General features: G+C 37.6%; 1 non-coding gene and 1 pseudogene across 1 annotated transcript; one reads left to right on the forward strand and one right to left on the reverse strand.

The window, feature by feature from the left end:
- Positions 1 to 4,536: 4,536 nt before the first annotated feature.
- Positions 4,537 to 4,643, forward strand: LOC114397764. The gene has a single exon (XR_003663390.1). It is a non-coding gene; the product is annotated as a small nucleolar RNA R71 (small nucleolar RNA).
- Positions 4,644 to 16,609: 11,966 nt separating this feature from the next.
- LOC114395081 lies at positions 16,610 to 17,664 on the reverse strand (annotated as a pseudogene).
- Between the last annotated feature and the right edge of the window lie 2,814 nt (positions 17,665 to 20,478).

Below are 20,478 nucleotides of genomic sequence, written 5' to 3' on the forward strand. Positions count from 1 at the left end.
TTGCAAGTCTTCACTGCCCAGTATGCTTTGTGCTCAATTTCCACTGGAAAATGACATGCCTTTCCAAAGACAACCCGATAAGGAGACATTCCTATGGGTGCTTTGTAGGCAGTCCGATGTGCCCAGAGACCATCATCAAGCCTGGTACTCCAATCTTTCCTGCTTGGCTGCACAATCTTCTCTAGAATTCTCTTGATTTCCCTGTTAGAAATTTCTGCCTGTCCATTAGTCTGGGGGTGGTATGGTGTGGATACTCTGTGTACCACCCCGTACTTTTTAAGCAGGGCATGCATTGTCCTGTTGCAAAAATGGGTTCCTTGATCACTAACAATTGCTTTAGGTACTCCAAACCTGCAAAACAGATTAGACCTGACAAAGTCTGCGACAACTTTAGCATCATTAGTTCTAGTGGGCTTGGCTTCCACCCATTTTGAAACATAATCAACTGCAAGGAGAATGTAAACATAACCAAAAGAGACAGGAAAAGGACCCATGAAATCTATACCCCAGACATCAAACACCTCACAGAATAACATAGGCTGCTGAGGCATTTGTTGTCGCCATGTAAGTGTATTTCCTGCTCTCTGACACTGCTCACAAGTGCTGCAGATCTTCCACGCATCTTTAAAGATGGTGGGCCGATAAAAACCACAATCAAGCACTTTGCGAGCTGTCCTTTGAACACCCAGATGACCTCCCGGTGCGGAAGAATGACAGAACTGCAGGACTGAGTCAGTCTCATGATCTGGAATGCACCGTCTAATGACCTAATCACTGCACAATTTCCACAAGTAGGGGTCATCCCAAATAAAATGCTTAGCATCACTTTTAATCTTATCTTTTTGGGCCTTAGATGCTAAGGGAGGAAAAACAGAGGCAACTAAATAATTGACAATGTTAGCAAACCAGGGAGTAGAAAGAGAGTCAGAAATACTATACAATATATACAAATGATCATCAGGGAAATCATCCCGAATAGGTGAATCTGCATCAGAGACACGTTCGATCCGACTCAAATGATCAGCAACTAGATTTTGTGCTCCGCTCCTATCACGGATCTCCAAGTCAAACTCTTGGAGCCAGAGCATCCATCGGATCAACCTAGGCTTAGAATCAGCCTTCTTCAACAAGTACTTTAGAGCTGCATGGTCAGTATAAACAATAATGCGAGTACCAAGCAAATAAGATCGAAATTTTTCAAGAGCAAAAACTATGGCTAGAAGCTCTTTCTCAGTAGTAGTATAATTTGCTTGGGCAGCATCTAAAGTCCTAGAAGCATAATATATCACCCTGGGCAATTTATCAATTTTCTGAGCAAGGACAGCCCCCAATGCATAATTTGATGCATCACACATAAGCTCAAAAGGGGCTGTCCAATCGGGTGCCTGGATGATGGGGGTGGTAGTCAACGCTCTTTTGAGGCAATCAAAAGCCTCTTTGCATCTGTCATTAAAGTCAAACTCCACCTCCTTTTGCAACAAGTTGGACAGTGGAAGGGCTACTTTGCTAAAATCCCTTATAAAGCGCCTGTAGAATCCTGCATGACCAAGAAAAGATCGCACCTCTCGCACACAAGAGGGGTAAGGCAATTGTGAAATAACATAAATTTTTGCAGGATCTACTTCAATGCCCTTATTGGAAATAATGTGGCCTAAAACTATACCTTGCTCAACCATAAAATGACATTTTTCAAAATTTAGAACAAGGTTAGTTTCAATGCATCTATTCAAAACTTTTTCCAAACTATTCAAACAACCATCAAAAGAGGATCCATATACAGTGAAATCATCCATAAACACCTCTATGCAATTTTCTAAAAAATCACTGAAAATACTAATCATGCACCGCTGGAAGGTACCAGGGGCATTGCACAGGCCGAAAGGCATCCTCCTATAAGCAAAAGTGCCGAAGGGGCAGGTGAATGTGGTCTTTTCCTGATCCTCAGGAGCAATAGTAATTTGCATATAACCAGAAAAACCATCAAGGAAACAGTAGTGGGATTTACCTGCCAGGCGTTCAAGCATCTGGTCAATGAATGGCAGGGGAAAATGGTCCTTTTTGGTAACCTGGTTCAGCCTCCTATAGTCAATGCAGACTCTCCAACTGTTCTGCACCCGAGTAGGAATCAGCTCCTCCTTCTCATTTCTGATCACTGTGAGGCCAGTCTTTTTCGGGACTACCTGGACGAGACTCACCCATTGGCTGTCGGAGATAGGATAAATGATTCCAGCTTGCAAAAGCTTCGTTATCTCCTTCTTCACTACATCAAGAATCACCGGGTTGAGTCTTCTCTGTGGCTGTCTTACTGGTTTAGCTCCATCCTCTAAATTTATTCGATGCATACATGTGGATGGGCTAATACCAGAAATGTCCGCCAGGGTCCAGCCTATAGCCTTCTTATGCTTCTTGAGAACTGACAACAACTTCTCCTCTTGCTCATCAGCAAGGGAGGCAGATATAATCACTGGAAAACTCTTGCTATCATCCAAGTAAGCGTATTTTAAATTTGATGGCAGAGGCTTCAATTCTGGTGTGGTCGGCTGGACAGTGGTAGAAGGAGATGGTTTCTCAGCCTTTACCTCATAAAGAAAGTCAGAGGTATGTGTACTTCCTGAAACATGGTTAGTCCTATCTGACTCTATAAAATCAATCTCAAGAGGTAAAACACCACCACCAGGCATGCAATCAATATCACTCTCAGATTCACTCTCAGCATCAAATTCAGACATATGATCAAGTACAATTTCAGACTCAATGCATGAAGAGTGAGAGGCATGCAGATTAGAATAAAGATCAGTCATGTATTCATCAACAACATGGTCAATTATTTCAGCACGAAATACAGAAAGATATTCAGATGGGTATTTCATAGCATCCAGAATATTAAAATGAACAGTTATGTCACCAAATTCCATAGACAGTGTGCCTGCATAAACATCTATCTTAGTTCTAGCAGTTTTCATAAAGGGTCTGCCTAGAATGATGGGAACTGATCCTTGAGAAAATCCATCTTCCATATTCAAAATATAAAAATCAACAGGGAAAATCAGTTCACCAACTCTAACTAAGACATCTTCTATGAAACCAACAGGGTAGGCAACACTTCTATTAGCTAAATGAATTACCACATCAGTTGACTGCAAGGGGCCTAGAGATAGAGAATTAAAAATAGACAGAGGCATAACACTAACAGAAGCTCCTAAATCTAGCATGGCATTGTCAAACTTACTATTCCCTATGATACAAGGTATGCTGAATGTACCTGGATCTTTACATTTTTCAGGAATTTGAGGAACAGATTTACCAATCAATGCGGAGACATTTCTGCCCATGCTTATTAGTGCACAGCTCCTTCAAGAATTTGGCATATCTTGGAATTTGCTTTATTGCATCCAACAGAGGTATGTTTACCTCTACTTTTCTAAACGTTTCCAAGATCTCTTTCTCTGCCTCTTCCATTTTTTTGTTGGAAACTGCTCTTGGAGGGAATGGAAGAGGGGGAATGTGCTGCTTCTGCAAATCAGAATTACCTGTGGAAGAAGATTCACCTGCACAGAAATTGTTAGGTAAATTTTTGTCATCACCTTTTTCTGGAATAGAGTGAAGTTTGGCAGGCTCATTTGCAGATGAGGACGGTGCTACGGGTTGAGGTCCTTGACATTGCTTTCCCGACCTCAATGAAATGGCACTGACATTTTTGGGATTTTGGACAGCTTGAGAAGGCAGCTTGTCAGAATTCTGGGACTGTTGTTGATTCAATTGGTAGCCAATTGTCCCATCTGATTGGTTAAGCTCTAAATGGAGGCTCTGGTCTCTTGCTGAAACTGCATGTTCTGCATAGTCATTTGCCTCACAAGTTCTTCGAGGGAAGGTTGTGGAGGGGCCTCAACTGTTGGCTGTTTCTGGGGTTGTTGCTGTTGTTGGATTGGTGGAGGAATGTATGGTCTGCTTGGGCCAGCAGCATTTTGGAAGGAAGGAGCAGGCTGCTGTTGTTGTTGCTGAGGGTTGGACCATCTGAGGTTAGGGTGATTCCTCCATCCAGGGTTGTATCTGTTGCTGGAAAGGTCATAATTGCTCTACTGTGGTTGATTTTGCTGCTGAGGTTGAGGAGGTCTATTGTATATATTTGCTGCATAAGCTTCAGGCTGCTCAATTGCTCCAGGTTGCTGCATGGAAGGGCAAAGGTCTGTATGGTGGTCAGCAGAGGAGCACAAACCACAAACCCTTGCGACAGGTACAGATTTCTGATTCAAGGCCAGCTGGGTTACCAAGTTGACCAATGCATCCAGTTTGCCTTCAAGCTTCTTAGTTTCAGATGATGCAGATGGGTTTGTAGCTACCTCATGCACTCCTCTAATGACTATGGCATCATTTCTGGCACTAAACTGCTGGGAGTTGGAGGCCATCTTCTCAATTAAATTTCTGGCTTCAGCAGGAGTCATGTCTCCAAGGGCTCCACCACTGGCAGCATCTATCATACTTCTCTCCATATTACTGAGTCCTTCATAAAAGTATTGGAGAAGAAGCTGTTCTGAAATCTGATGGTGGGGGCAACCGGCACATAGTTTCTTAAATCTCTCCCAGTACTCATACAGGCTCTCTCCACTGAGTTGTCTAATACCTGAGATATCCTTCCTGATGGCTGTGGTCCTAGAAGCAGGGAAAAGTTTTTCTAAGAATACTCTCTTAAGGTCATCCCAGCTCGTGATGGACCTTGGAGCAAGGTAATACAGCCAGTCCTTTGCCACTCCCTCTAATGAGTGAGGAAAAGCCTTCAGAAATATGTGATCCTCTTGGACATCTGGGGGTTTCATGGTGGAGCAGACAATGTGAAATTCTTTCAAATGTTTGTGCGGGTCTTCACCTGCAAGGCCATGAAATTTTGGAAGCAAATGAATCAGTCCAGTTTTAAGAACATATGGGACATCCTCATCAGGGTATTGGATGCACAAGCTTTCATAGGTGAAATCAGGTGCAGCCATTTCCCTTAGAGTCCTCTCACGAGGTGGAGGTTGTGCCATGTTCTGAGAATGTGCAAAATCAGAATGCTCAGAATCAGAATGCTCAAAATTATAATGCTCAAGATCAGGATGTTCAAAATCACCAATAACAGAATGCACAGATTCACCAGTTATGGAATGCTCAGAATGATCAAAAGGTATAAAATGATGCCTAACTAATCTATGAAATGTCCTATCTATCTCAGGATCAAAGGGTTGTAAGTCAGATGGATTGCCTCTAGTCATACACTACATTCAGCATGCACACAACTAGTTGCCTTGTCATGTAAATAAAGGTGTAGGTTTGAACTACAGCTACCCTCAAATGATATCCAAATGACTTGAAATTTTGTGATCAACCTTATAAAATGATGAGAAGATAGCACAAAAAATTTCAGACAAAAATTCAAAGTCTAACTATGAAAGCTAAAAATGGTAAGTTAAGAAAAATAAGTGAATAAAACTTGAAAAATAAAAAACTTTTGACAGAATCGCTTTTTTTGGACGATGGAGACCTCAGCCGGCTGTAGGCCGGCTACTACGGTGTAGGAAATTTTTTTCTACCCCAAATGCATATATAATAATTGCGATTCTGATAACCGGAGCAAAAGTTATGGCCGTTTGAAGTTTTGACAAACACAAAATTTGCTAGTTTTTTGGAACTTTCAAATCTGACCAAACTAAAGGCTCTAGCTATTTTTCCCACAAAATATGGATTAAAAGAAGTTACCACAAAAAAATTCAGCCAAAAATAACAACCCTAGCTACTAAAACAAAAAATCTCAAATAATTCAGCATGGGTGGTCGCTAAAATCCGTCTCTAGCTGATTTCTACTACTAGTCTGTGTTTTGCCGCAAGCTGATTTCTACTACTACTATGTTTTCAAGCACAATCTTCACAGCAAAACACCCAAGACTGAAACAGGGGAAACGCTTAATGGTAAAACTGAAACAGAACACACATTAAACAAAACACCAGGACACTAATCAACACTAACACACATACTAACAATTAAAACACGAAAGGATTAAACACACAACACTAGCTAGCTATTATGAACCTTTGGACACTGCTCCCCGGCAACGGCGCCAAATTTGATCGAGGCCGTACCCGAATCAAATAAACATGAAAATGCAGTAACTAGGAAGTGATCCTAGGTCGTTTCCCAACGAGCAGTGACAAGCCAAATGTTCATAATATGCTGGCAGTAACAGTAACGATGGGGGGGGGGGGGTTTGGTTGTTTGGTAATTAAAGAGCAGAACAAATAAAATGGAATACGAAACTACTAATATTAAAAACGGGTTGTTTCCTCTGATTCAGAAGCCACTCTCTTATCCTGGGTTATGGAGAATTCGTCCCTAACAGTCAACCACTTAATCCAACCCTATTTCAATTTACTAAGCGAAAATCAACTTAGGATTTTCAATACGTGATTAGGCACCACATACACCAGTTAGCCCTTCGTCCATTAAGCATGAACGCAAGTTAGGCTCAGAGGCAATTAATCGAACACGAAGCGTGCACTGATTAATATTCACGAAATTGGGATAACTGGTGAAGGGAAAACTGCCAGGAAACCACATTACAAGCGAAACCTCAAAGAGAGTTGGGCTTCGTCCTCAAAAGGAAACAACACCAGAAAATCTAGCCTTCCATGGATTCAAACAGAAAATGCAATTGAAACATGAAGCAGAAACGTAAATGAACGGAAACGTAAATGAACAGAAACGTAAACGAACAGAAATGTAAAATGGAACAGAAACGTAAATGAGAGTAAAAGAAGAAGCAAGAACGAAATTGTAATTAGAAGCAGAAAACGTAAAATTGCATTACGAACTCAGAAGCAGCAAAACAGAAAAACGAAAAACCCTAAAACAAAGCTCTGAATAATGAATAGCATAACAGAATAGAATGCCCTGCACGAATCCCAAGGCAGCTATTTAAAAAGAGTCACTCAAAGTCACTGGGCCCTATTACAATACTCTGACCCAAAACGAAATAAACACTGAACAACATAAAATAAAATTGCGAAATTTCCTAATTAGAAATTAACTAAGGTAAGCGCTGCTTTATTTGCCCTCTTCAAGTCCACAACCAAAATCCGGATTAAGCCCAATGTTTCATTAATTCCTAAAATTAGATTAAAAACATCAAATTAGCTAAATGAGCCCAAATTATAAAACTGCCTAATTAATTGACAATTAAGACCAATCAATAATTAAAATGGTGCAAAAAGGGTTTAGAAAATAGAAGAAAATGATGGCACATCAAAACCCCCCTTGCTGTTTTGGCTCAAAATTTGTTCTATAATTGGTGCCTATTTTATACCAATCCTAGTTCTGAAATTTCAATTGAAAATTATTGTGAAAACAAGTGCCAAAACTAGAGGTTTCTTGAGTCTTTTTTTTTAGAGTTTTTCTACTCTACTCTAGAGCCATTCTAGGTTTCTCTTTGAGTCCTAGCTTGCTTTTTTGTGCTTTTCATTGCTTTAATTGTTGAATAATCCTTGGAAATTTGTCTTGTTAAAACTCTATTGGTTTAGCTTTCATTTCATTTTTTTTTTCTTTGGTTATTGCTTGTCTCTTTGTTTCCTTGCTTGTGAGTTGCCATATAGGGAATTGGAAAGGAGGATTGGTGCCATATCTTGAAGAATTTAAGTCAAGAAGCAAGGGGCCAACCACCTTAAGAGCTATTGGACTAAGAAGCACTCCAAATTGAGTGAAACACTAAAGAGAGAATAGCCACCACAATTGAGGACTTTTTTCTTTGTAATTTTGTAATTGGCAATTTGCTTTGCTTTCAAATTTTGTAACAAAAAGGCCTTTCATTGGAAGTAAGTTGGGAGCCTCCGCTAGGTCACCCTACTTCCATTTGTGTGTAATAATTTTAGGCAATTTTCCCTTAGGATAGTGAGTGTTTTGTTGGGAACCTTAAATGAGGTCATCCAAACACTCTTAGGATCCGCCTAGTTTGCATTTCTTGCACTTTAATTTCTTGCTTACTTTCATAGCTTATTTCCTTTACCTCCATTGTCAAACCTCCTAGATAGCTTTCCTTTTACCAATTAGTTTTTACCTTATCTTTCACACCTTTTTTAGTGTTTATTTTGGCTAGTTTCAACCATAGTTTCTTTTACCTTTTTTTCAAACCCCCAACAAGAAAGAACCATAACTTAGGAACCAACATGAGTCTTCATTCTTCATCTAGTGTTAATGGTGAGGGTTCTACTCCTAAGGACCCCTTGTATAAGATATTAGATGAGTTGAGATCCCTTAAGTTGTGGAAAGAAAAACAAGAGAGAAAAGATAAAGGTAAAAAAAGAGTGGAAGAAATAAGTCAAGATGAAAGAGAGAAAATAAGAGAGGAAGAAAGAAGAAAAATAATGAAAAGAGAAAAACATGTATCCTATAGTAGTCATAACTCTTGCAAGAGCCTAAGTGAAGAACTTCGTGACTATTATGAAGGAAGGCATAGGTCACATCTTAGACCTCACTCCCATAGGAGAGAAAATGAAAGAAAGCCTCAAGAGGTTAACATTAAACTCCCATACTTCCATGGGAAGGACAATGTAGAGGCTAATTTAGATTGGGAAATAAGGGTAGAGCAACAACTTAAAAGGAAGTCTACTTCAAAATCTTATGGCTCTCATTCTTATCAAAAGAAAGACCAAGGTCAAGGAATCTTAGGGGTGAGACCTTCTAAGCCCAAAGATGATAAGGGGAAGACAATAGAAAAGCAACCCCTTAAGGCTAGTATGCAAGAGAAGACTAGCTCCATGAAGTGCTTTAAATGTCTTGGAAGAGGACACATTACTTCTCAATGCCCCACCAAGAAAACCATGATTATGAGGGGCCAAGACATTTATAGTAGCCAAGATGAGGCTACTACTTCACCTTCCTCTAGTAAAAGTGAAGAAGCAAAAGGGGAAGAATCTAGTGAAGAGATCTACCCCCAAGAAGAAGGACAACCTTTAATGGTTAAGGAGGAGTGTAAGGAGGTAAGTGTCTCCTCCAAGAGGTTAGCTAAGAAGGAAAGACATTTTGAAATAAAGACAAATATTAAAGAAATTTCCCTTCTTAGACAACCTCCACATTTTCTCCTTTGTAAAAAGACACTTGTTAGCATTGCCACATCTCTTAGGCTTGAGTTTAATCCTCAAGTAAAGGAGTTGTTGGATGAGGGTTTGGTTCGCAAGAGATTAAATCCTTGTGCTTTGTTGGTGCCCAAAATAGGTATTATTAGGCACCAAATCCCTAAAATAGGTGGTGTGATGAATGTTTTGGGTGGTGCAACACTCTTTTGTAAAATCACTTGTGCACCCAACATCTTCATGATTTGTGTACATAGGGACTCATTAGGTAGGTTTGCTCTTATTTTTAGTTTCAATACAAACTTAGGCACTCATATGGGACACCTTAGGTTTGTCATACTTTTTGGTAGGAATAATCAACATGAAAATACAGAAAAAGGTATGTTCTATTGCTTTACTTTTCTTAATTTTTTAAATTGTGATCAAGGGGTTCCCATGAACCTTAAGAGAATAAAGGTCATTCCTGAGTGGCCGGCTCCACCAAGTGTAAGAAAAATTTGGGGCTTCCAAGACTTAACAAACTTTTACAAAAGGTTTGCCCCATATTTTTCTATACTTGTAGCACCACTCATTGAGTTGGTGAGGAACCATGTTCCTTCATGGGAAGATGCCCAGGAAATGAGTTTTCAGACCTTACCTTACTTCAACATACAAAACACCACTAATACATATGTTTTTGTTCTTTTTACAGGTGTTGAGGAAAAAAGCCCAGAGTTTCAAGAACCTCGGGATTTGAGGTCAAATCCTTTTCAAGGGGGGGGGGGAATGATGCAATCCTACCCCGCATGGGCATTGGATAGAAAAACTCCAAGTAGATTGGGCCAGAGATGCAAGAGAAGGCCCTAGGGTTCTTATGAGCCTTAGGGTAGATTTCGGGCCCATGGGCTAAGTACGAGCCCACTTATCTTTGTAAATATTAGATTAAGGTTTCAATATTTTTGGGCCTTGTGTTTAGGGCTCCATAATGTAGGTAGGGTACCCTAGAAATATAGGATTTTTCAGCCCTTGTATTTTGGGGCGCCTAGACTAGTTTTTGTATTAGGGGTAGTTTTGTAATTTCACATGCACTAAGTGGATATTTGATGTGTGTGGTTGGAAATAAATTTAATTGAATTGGTAGAAGCCCAATCCAATTAAATTTTAGAGGGGGAAGTGAGCATTTGCTTACTACACCCCATTGCCACATCATATAGTCACACTTTGTGCATGTCCTTCATGCTTTTCATGCCTCATGACACCTAAGCACACTTAGTGGAGAATCTTGGAATTGATCTTGGATTAGTGGGCTGAACCATGACTAAAATTCACTAATCATAATTAGTGAAATTTGGGCTCCAAAGTTTGGCTCCACAAATTCAATTTCAAATTCAAGTGAAATTTGAATTTCCCTCCAATTTTGTGTGACACTTAGGCTATAAATAGAGGTCATGTGTGTGCATTTTTTTCAACTTTGATCATTTGAATATTAAACTTCAGATCTCAAAGCTCATTTAGAGCACAAAATTTCGTGCTCTTCTCTCCCTCTCCCTTCATTCATCTCCTTCTTCCTCCAAGCTCTTATCCATGGCCTCCTATGGTGGTGAGCTTCTTCTAGACTCATCTTCTCCTTGAAGTGGCGTCTCCTCTCTCTCTTCCTTTCTCCATTCCGCTGCAATTCATCTTCCAAGAAGCAAAGGAATCCATTGATGAAGAAGATCCTAGGCCTACAAGCTCCAATGGAGCTTGCATCAGTGTTGAATTGTGAGATACGTGAAAACATGTGATAGTGGATTGTGACATTATGAGATGTGAAATTGTGAATGAGTTTCGGTTGTAAATAAGTGTGTGATTAACTCTTGATGTGACATTATTTGTGTTGTAAGCTGTGAATTATACAATAACCCGACCAGTATTATCTTGAGAAAAGTGTAAATGCGCAGTGTTAAAGAGAAAGTGTAGGTTTCCTATTTAGGAACCAGTGTTAAAGAGAAAGTGTAGGTTTCCTATTCAGGAACCAGTGTTAAATTGTAGCGCAATATGTTGTACGTGTTTAAAACACGAGTGTGAGGTCGTGGGTATTGTATAATTCACGAGCAGTGTCTGTGTGCTAAAATGATTTTAGGGGTTGGACCTGAATCAGGAGGGAGAGGCCCTGACGGACTCTTCGGAGTGTAGGCCTTGGGGGTCACCGGGTTTGAGTGCTCCTTTAAGCCTATGTTGATCCCATATGGTTGGAGCATTCTCGCAAAACATCGTGACCCTGACTGGTCTCCCTATGATCTTACTTAGTGAGAGTGACCTGACAAACCCATTGTGTGGTGTGTCTTGTTATGTACTCCTAAGCGCCCCAGGGTGGTTTTTCACTGACATGGTACCACATTGCATATAGGCTTGAGTCTTAGCATAACTGTCTCATGCGCTTGCTAATTGTTCATTATGAAATTGATGTGTTATTATGTCTTGATCGGAGTGTGTGATTCTTGTGTATTGTGATTGATGATTGAAAGGTTTGATTGATGATTGAAAAGTGAATTTTGAATGACAAAGTGATGAAATAATGTGAGATATGCTAAGTAAATTGTATTTGGCTACTATATGTTGTTTTGTTTCTCTCTAGTAATTAGGAATGTGATAACTCACTCCCGGTTTGTTGTTTGTGTTTGGATCCTGTGATGATCTTGAACCTTGTCTTCGGGGGAGCAGATGGCTAGGTGAAGTGCTTAAAGGAACCTTTTGCTCAAGGACGTCGGGACACAATGCTCTGATAGGATGTGACAGTGGGGCATAAGTTTTATATTAATTGCATAATGTTAGTCTATTTTATTTTATCTCACTGATTTAACAAAATATTTTTGTAAATTTTGACGGCCTTGTTTCGAGCCGAATATTTTTTTTTAATAAGTTTTAATTGATAATAGTGAAGTGAATGTGAACCTTTTACCCGTGTGAATTTGGTTACCGATATTTTTTATATATTTTATTTACTTATATGTTGGGGTAGAGGGTGTCACATTTAGTGGTATCAGAGCATTGTGTCGAACCAAAAGGTCATTTTAGGACTCATTAGATTAACCCTAATGCTTGTTTGAGATGACTCAAGTAAGTTTAAGTTTTTGAGTGAGATCCTTGAAAGGAGTAAGCCATAAGTTCATAGAGAATTCGACCACTGTAAACCGTTGAGTGCTATCTTAGCCGCGTAGGTCCTTATTGGAGTAGTAAAATATTTGAAATAATTTTTAAGTTTAGAAGAGTGCTTGTAGGAGGACAAATAGTGATCGATGTTTTCTTGACAACTTAAGACTTATGAAAAGATTTATCCTATGTGTGATTTAGAATAGGTAACCATGGTGTTCACCATAATGTTTTGAGAGACATTACCATTAGTTGATACATCGTGAGGACCTTTGGAGTTGAATTCGAGATAAAAGAGATGGGTAAAATTCTCAAGAATCTTGTTATCAGTTTAGTTTCAATCGTTAGAACTAGCTTAGTAGTTAGAGCTTGAGTAGGAAACCGTTGATATAGCCGGTGTCCTAGTTATAGAGTTAGACATCGTAAACAACAGTTAAAACCTCAACTTCAAGTGCAAAGTTATAGGGTGACATGATGAGTACAAATGTGTGAAGATTACCTCAAGGTGAACAAACTTACAAAAGTGAGGAGGAATCTATATTGCTTATCTAATTAGCACCCAGTAAGTATCAGGTAGCAAACCTTAGAGTGGAATTGTTATAATTTCTTGAACTGTCTCATGTCTGAAAAAGAGTCGACCATGCGATCAGTTGCGTCTTTTTGAATTTGTTGTTCGTTACAAATTGTCATTAGTGTCTCCTATGATATTATTCTACTCCAAATAGTATGTCATTCGCATTCTATTATCATTGAGATGTTACTCTTACGATACAACTTAACTCATGAAAAACTATATGTGTAATATCTTTTTCTTGATCTTTCGGCAAAGTTTCGGGGACGAAACTTCTTTTAAGAGGGGTGGAATTATAACATCCCAATTTTCGTAAACTAGATTAAAAAGGATTTTATTTATAAATAAATAGAATTAAAAAAATGATGAGATTTTATAAATAAATAAATAAGGAGATATAATTATTAATTAAAATAATGATTTGAGAGAAAATAAAAAAGGTATTTTTTTAATTGTTTGATAGAGAATAAAATAAAGTTTGTTTTTATAAACTAATAAATAATAAATAAATAGAGTAAATAATAGGTCGTAAATGCCCCTAGCTATAAATAGCAACATGCTAGGTCAGTTTTCAGACTGACTCCTGAGCCTCCTCTACTTCACAATTTCGTTTTTTCTCTCTTCTCCCAAAACCCTCTCTTTTTCCCGCAAACCATCTAACCTGTCTTAGAAAAATGACGATCTCGGACTCATTCACCGTTGGATCGTCATGAAATTTGAGCACCACGTTTGCAACCCAATTACGAGCATTCTCACCGTTGGGAATTTTGATATTATGTCTAAGCTAAGAGAAATACCCCTCGAATTGTACCATTTTCCTTTCCCGCAGAAACCCAGAGCTGTCTCGGTAAAACTACGATCCCAGTTTCGTTAACCGTTGGATTTTATGAAATTTGGATATGTTGTTTGAAATTCAATTTCGCACGCTTTCACCGTTGGGATTTGCGAGATATCATTTGTGGAGGGAGAAAAATAAATCACATGGTGATAGTACAAGTGGAGGCTTCAATCCCTTCTTTGTCTCTTTGACGTTTGGGAATTCAATCGGAGCAGCTAGAGGAAAAAAATTGGAGGAATCTCAGAGAACCGCTAGAGATGCTGCTATCGCTGGCTGAAGACACGTGAGCCCGCTTAGAGGTAAGGGATGAGTTATTCACAGTTTGGGGATTAGTGAGAACATGTGTAGGGATCCTTTATAGATATCAATTAGAATGTGTTTTTGGGTGTTTTCGCAATTTTCATTTTATCCTTATAATTATTACAGTGAATTATATATGTTTGATGAATCAGTTGATGTCCCAATGAGAAATTGCTATGAAATTGATGTATTTTTGTGTTGAGTGTGAACCCCTTAGAAAAATTAAGCTCTTTTTATTAACGTAAATTATATTTTAAATAATATTATTCAATGACTTGTTAATATAAATTATTATCTTGTTCTAATTTTTCTACGATGATGATCAACATGTTATGTGTATATAATTATTGTAATACTAGAATAATAAATTAAAGAAAATTGTAAGGTTAATGTCTAGTGGTAATTTCTTTTGATGTAATATTAAATTAATTGTTATAGAAATCCTTTGATTAAAAACAATGTAGTTTAATTTACTATATACATATACATATATATGTTTTGTATCATGCAAATATTATTATTGTGTGATGTGTATGAGTTATAAGGTATAATAAGTTATTATAATGGTATTATAATATTATAGTCAAGATTGAGTAGGGCAAAGTTGAATGTGTCAATTTGCAATATACATGTAAAAATGAGATCATTGATGTGATATTATGAGATGTTAAATTGTGGGCATGATATTTGATTGTGAATAAGTGTGCGTGTTTGACACTTGATGTGACAATAATTATATTGTGAGTTATGAATTATACAATAACCGACCAGTGTTATCTTGAGAAAAGCGTTGATGCGCAGTGTTTAAGAGAAAATGTAGGTTTCCTATTCAGGAACCAATGTTAAATTGTAGCGCAATATGTTAAACGTGTTTGAAACACGAGTATGAGGTCGGGGGTATTGTATAATTCATGAGCAGTGCTTATAAATGAAATATGTGATGAATTGTGGAATAATATGTTGCCTTGAGATTATAATATTGTTATTGAGATTGAGTAAAAGTGTAAAGTAGAACAGGTGTTAAATTGTGAGATACGTGAAAACATGTGATAGTGGATTGTGACATTATGAGATGTGAAATTGTGAATGAGTTTTGGTTGTAAATAAGTGTGTGATTAACTCTTGATGTGACATTATTTGTGTTGTAAGCTGTGAATTGTACAATAACCCGACCAGTGTTATCTTGAGAAAAGTGTAAATGCGCAGTGTTAAAGAGAAAGTGTAGGTTTCCTATTTAGGAACCAGTGTTAAAGAGAAAGTGTAGGTTTCCTATTCAGGAACCAGTGTTAAATTGTAGCGCAATATGTTGTACGTGTTTAAAACACGAGTGTGAGGTCGTGGGTATTGTATAATTCACGAGCAATGTCTGTGTGCTAAAATGATTTTAGGGGTTGGACCTGAATCAGGAGGGAGAGGCCCTGACGGACTCTTCGGAGTGTAGGCCTTGGGGGTCACCGGGTTTGAGTGCTCCTTTAAGTCTATGTTGATCCCATATGGTTGGAGCATTCTCGCAAAACATCGTGACCCTGACTGGTCTCCCTATGATCTTACTTAGTGAGAGTGACCTGACAAACCCATTGTGTGGTGTGTCTTGTTATGTACTCCTAAGCGCCCCAGGGTGGTTTTTCACTGACATGGTACCACATTGCATATAGGCTTGAGTCTTAGCATAACTGTCTCATGCGCTTGCTAATTGTTCATTATGAAATTGATGTGTTATTATGTCTTGATCGGAGTGTGTGATTCTTGTGTATTGTGATTGATGATTGAAAGGTTTGATTGATGATTGAAAAGTGAATTTTGAATGACAAAGTGATGAAATAATGTGAGATATGCTAAGTAAATTGTATTTGGCTACTATATGTTGTTTTGTTTCTCTCTAGTAATTAGGAATGTGATAACTCACTCCCGGTTTGTTGTTTGTGTTTGGATCCTGTGATGATCTTGAACCTTGTGTTCGGGGGAGCAGATGGCTAGGTGAAGTGCTTAAAGGAACCTTTTGCTGAAGGACGTCGGGACACAATGCTCTGATAGGATGTGACAGTGGGGCATAAGTTTTATATTGATTGCATAATGTTAGTCTATTTTATTTTATCTCACTGATTTAACAAAATATTTTTGTAAATTTTGACGGCCTTGTTTCGAGCCGAATATTTTTTTTTAATAAGTTTTAATTGATAATAGTGAAGTGAATGTGAACCTTTTACCCGTGTGAATTTGGTTACCGATATTTTTTATATATTTTATTTACTTATATGTTGGGGTAGAGGATGTCACAAGTCACCCTATCGAGTGGTAATATGAATAACAGTGGAGATAAGATTGTAACCAGAGGCACAAGTTAGTAGTTCATCAACTACTGGCCAAATCCCCAATGACAACAATTTCAAATGTATCAAATACGATACCAACATCCCATGTTACGCATCAACATCAGCGCCGCCAATTCACACTAGTACAGATGTAGTTACAACTACTAGGCTTGAACAAATTCCTCCATCTATGGTTATGTCGACATTGGGGACATGATCTTCATATCAAGGGAATCTTCTTTCAAATGATAATAATGGACCCCCTTTAAGTGTAAGATACTCATGGGAAATGCCTAATTGGAGACCTCAATAAAGGATTAGAATTTGTTTCAAGCTCAACCTTTAATAAATGGAACTTCAGGACAAAATTCAATTACTTCTCAACCAATGAATAATTGAAGTTAGGATGACCAAAGTAATACATATGCATATGAGCTTGATCAAATGCACACATTAGGGAGAAATACAGACAATGACATTTTACCAACTGGCATTTCTAATAATGCTTTAATGGCCTTAAGACAACAAGTTTGAATTGAATGACCAGGACAGAATGTTGTGTATTTCAATCCACGAACCCGTGGCAGCAGAAAAGCCTATTCTAACAAACTCCGGCAACACGTCCCTCAAATCAATGGCATACGAAAGACTAGAATTGCCACTAAAGGTTTAATTGTTAGCATAAGTAAGGAACACAGACAGACTTTTGGTTGTAGAGTTGTACCATATCCAAGCATCAGCAACTGATCCGTTCTTGATGCTGCTCTTCCAAGCGACAGTTGCCACTGATTGAATGGAGTTGACATTGATTCCTACATGATCAGAGCTCGGATCCCATGTGTTCTGGAAGCTATCGAACTCAACTGCCACTAACTGATTTTTCTTGGTGTTGAATGCGGATTCATTGCTGAATAGGCCAAGGTACCCACCAGCTGAGTTGTTGGGAATAGACGAATCAAACGGTGCAATGAAGAAAGCTAACCCATCACCAAACCTAGATGGGTCAACAGCTTTCATGACAAAAGAGAAATGGGTTGTGAAATCCGTAAGCTTGTTAGTTCTTCTATCCCAAAGCCTCACTGGTTGGTCATATGAGGCTCGACCAACGCTGAATGTGATGCTGCCATCAAGTTGGTTCTTTGTGAGCAGAAGAACACCATTTGAGGAAAAAGCATCACCGTCAAAGTCTATTAGATTATTTGAGTTTGGTTGGAAGGTCGAAAAGTTGAAGGAAACGGACACTGCAGTGTAAAAGAGTGTGTGGAACAAAGTGAAGATGATAAATATTAACAAGGAGGTTTGTTTTTGGGTTTGATTAGAGTATGAAGCAGAGGTGAAGAAAGCCATGGCAGAGGAGGGAGAGAAGAATAGTGTAAATTAATCTGATAGATAGAGTGATAGGGAGAATGCCATTGTTCCGCTTAATATAGACACAAGTCACACAACCTTCAGGAAAAGCAAGGTCTATAAGAATAAGGGAAGAAAAGGCAAAAATAGTTGATGATGAAATTGATCGAGGAAAATAGGCAGGCCAGCGGCCGGCAAATTAAGAAACCTAAACGTTTATATCATATGAAGAAGCCAAATGAGTTGCATAGAACATTAGGCGGTGTTGTGGACTAGTGAAGGGGTGATTAAAACAATGAAATTCCCACTTTGCATGTGATCAAGTTTGCTATGACGTCCTTGTCCGTATAACCAAGCGCAAAAGTAGAAGTTAAAACTAATAGCAATGATATTTGGTACGAAACCAAATAACATGAAACTTTAATTTAATTCATATGTCCAATTAAAATTTTAAAAGGAAAAAAAATTATTGTAAAAAAACAAATTCCTGATTCTATCCGTGATTCTCGCTAATCGTGATGCTCTCTCACCAAAACTTTTGACTATTTTTACAAAAATAGGTAAACAATAAAATATTATTTACATAAAAGGTGTAATTTGAAAATTATTTACAGGAGATTTTGCCTTTCTACATCATTTATATGTTTAACCAATATAAAAAAAGTGACTTTTTACATCAGGATATAACCAATATAAAAAAGTGACTTTTTATATATATTGTGACTACAATTGATTTAAAAAAAAATCATCCATCCCTCTTAAATGGTTTTCAAACTACACCTTTTATTGGTATTTTGCTTTTCTATATCATTGTTATCTTTAACTAATGTAAAATAATGACTTTTTATATTGGTTGAATATATAACCTATGTAAAAAAGTGATTTTTGACATAAGTTATACCTACAACAGGCATAAAAAAATAGCATAATCTATGTCACGTAAATAGTTTTCAAACTACACCTTTTACGTAAATTATTTTTTTATTTTTATCTATTTGTTTTAAAAAAGTGAAAACTTTTCATTTGGGGGAGTTATTATTTACTCTATATTCTGAAAATCATTCAACAATTAATTTCTGAAGTTTTATAAAATAAAAAATTCCTGTTTATTGAAAATATTTGTCCTCTTGTTTATTATTAATTCAAATTCTTTTAAAAGAGCAAGGAAATGTAATTATATAAAGTTCCAAAATTCATCAATAGACAATTAGTCAATAAGCATTCAGTAATGCTATAAGTGCAAAATTTATGATCCACGTAAATTAATTCCACTGATGTGATTAGTTAACGATTAAATAGAAAAATAAATAATGAGATAAATCTGAGGAAATTAAAATTAGAAAAACTGTTGATTTAAGCTTTCGTACTTTCGTGCATTGGTATGTTTTGTTGGAAAAAAAAACTTGAAGTCATAAGTACAAAACAGAAACATATAACACAGATTGGAGGTTTGTTGTACCGTGAAAAATCACTGCCCTGAAAGCAAAATTCGGCTAGACCTTGATGCAATCTAGTTTGCCGACTACTCCCCAAGGTTAACACAACGAGCCTATGAACACGTGCACTCGTGGCCTTAGGCTATGGAAATCACAGAACAATTGCCCAGAATTTTAGAAGTAGATAATAAGAAAAGAATTGAAAATTATTTTCTGCCTGTGCAAGCCCGTGCAAGACTATGACAGTCCTCTTTTTAATAGCAAAACCATGAAAAACGTCTTTTTCTTTTCCTGTCCACAAATCATAATTATTATCTACACATTTAACAAATTGACCGTTAGAGAATTGCTAATAAAGTGGAGGTTATGCTATTTGATTTATAGCTAATCAAGAGCATTAAAAAAAAGGAAATATTTGTTAAAAGAATAACAATCAAAACTGTTTAAAATCAGTTAGGAAATTTGGGAATAAATTGTGGCTTCAGTTTGCCATTGTCCAACAATCCCCCACCAATGGTAAAGCTGGAGTTAAAAAAAAAGAGCAATTTCTGGGCAAAAGAGAGAGTAACGTTTAAGTATCAATATCATAATGATTGAATTGATACATAGTGAAGTAAGGCAACAATTGTGTCTAGGTAGTCAATTACTCTTGAACTACCAAGTTTTCAAATGAGACCCTTACAACACATGTATTTCTCTAATATTTGTGATTTCTGCGATATTACAAACCAGCGCTTTTAATGGCCATGCGCACACCTTGGATACTAATGAGAGCTCTAGAAAGAAAGCCTAATTCTTTCATAGAAGGCGGCCCACCTTCACTCTCACGAAGTTGAATCCATCAAGTGCGTCTCAAAAGCACCACCAAAGAGGCTATGGATTCATTAAGAGCAAAAAATTCTCATCTTTCAAAATAACAAGCGGTGAGTCCATCAAGTCCAATTCATATGGACCACCTAATAATTAAGGCTATGCACTCATTAAGAACTGAAAGTTCAACCTATCCACAATGTATTACCACATGTCATGGAGATGAGAAATGTAATACAATAGAGTAATCATATGGTTTCGTTTGACCATTGATGGTATCCACCATACTTTCTTTGTTAGACCTTTAGTGAACGGATCTGCCAAGTTGTTCTCTGATCTAACAAACTGTAATGAGATCACACTATTTTTTAACAATTCTCTGACTGAACTGTGTCTAATGCGTATGTGTCTCCTTTTTCCATTATAAACACTGTTCTTAGCAATTCCAATAGCTGCTTCAAAGTCACAATGAAGAGAAACTGGTATAGACCGTTTCCCCCACAATGGCACATCTGCCAACAAGTTTCTCAACCATTCAGCTTCTTGACCTGCTAAATCAAGAGCAATAAATTCTGATTCCATAGTTGAACGTGCTATACAAGTTTGCTTGGAAGACTTCCATGATATGGCACCTCCACCTAAAGTAAAAACATATCCACT

Source organism: Glycine soja, chromosome 18 (genome assembly GCF_004193775.1).
Source record: "Glycine soja cultivar W05 chromosome 18, ASM419377v2, whole genome shotgun sequence".
Classification (NCBI taxonomy): Eukaryota; Viridiplantae; Streptophyta; class Magnoliopsida; order Fabales; family Fabaceae; genus Glycine; species Glycine soja.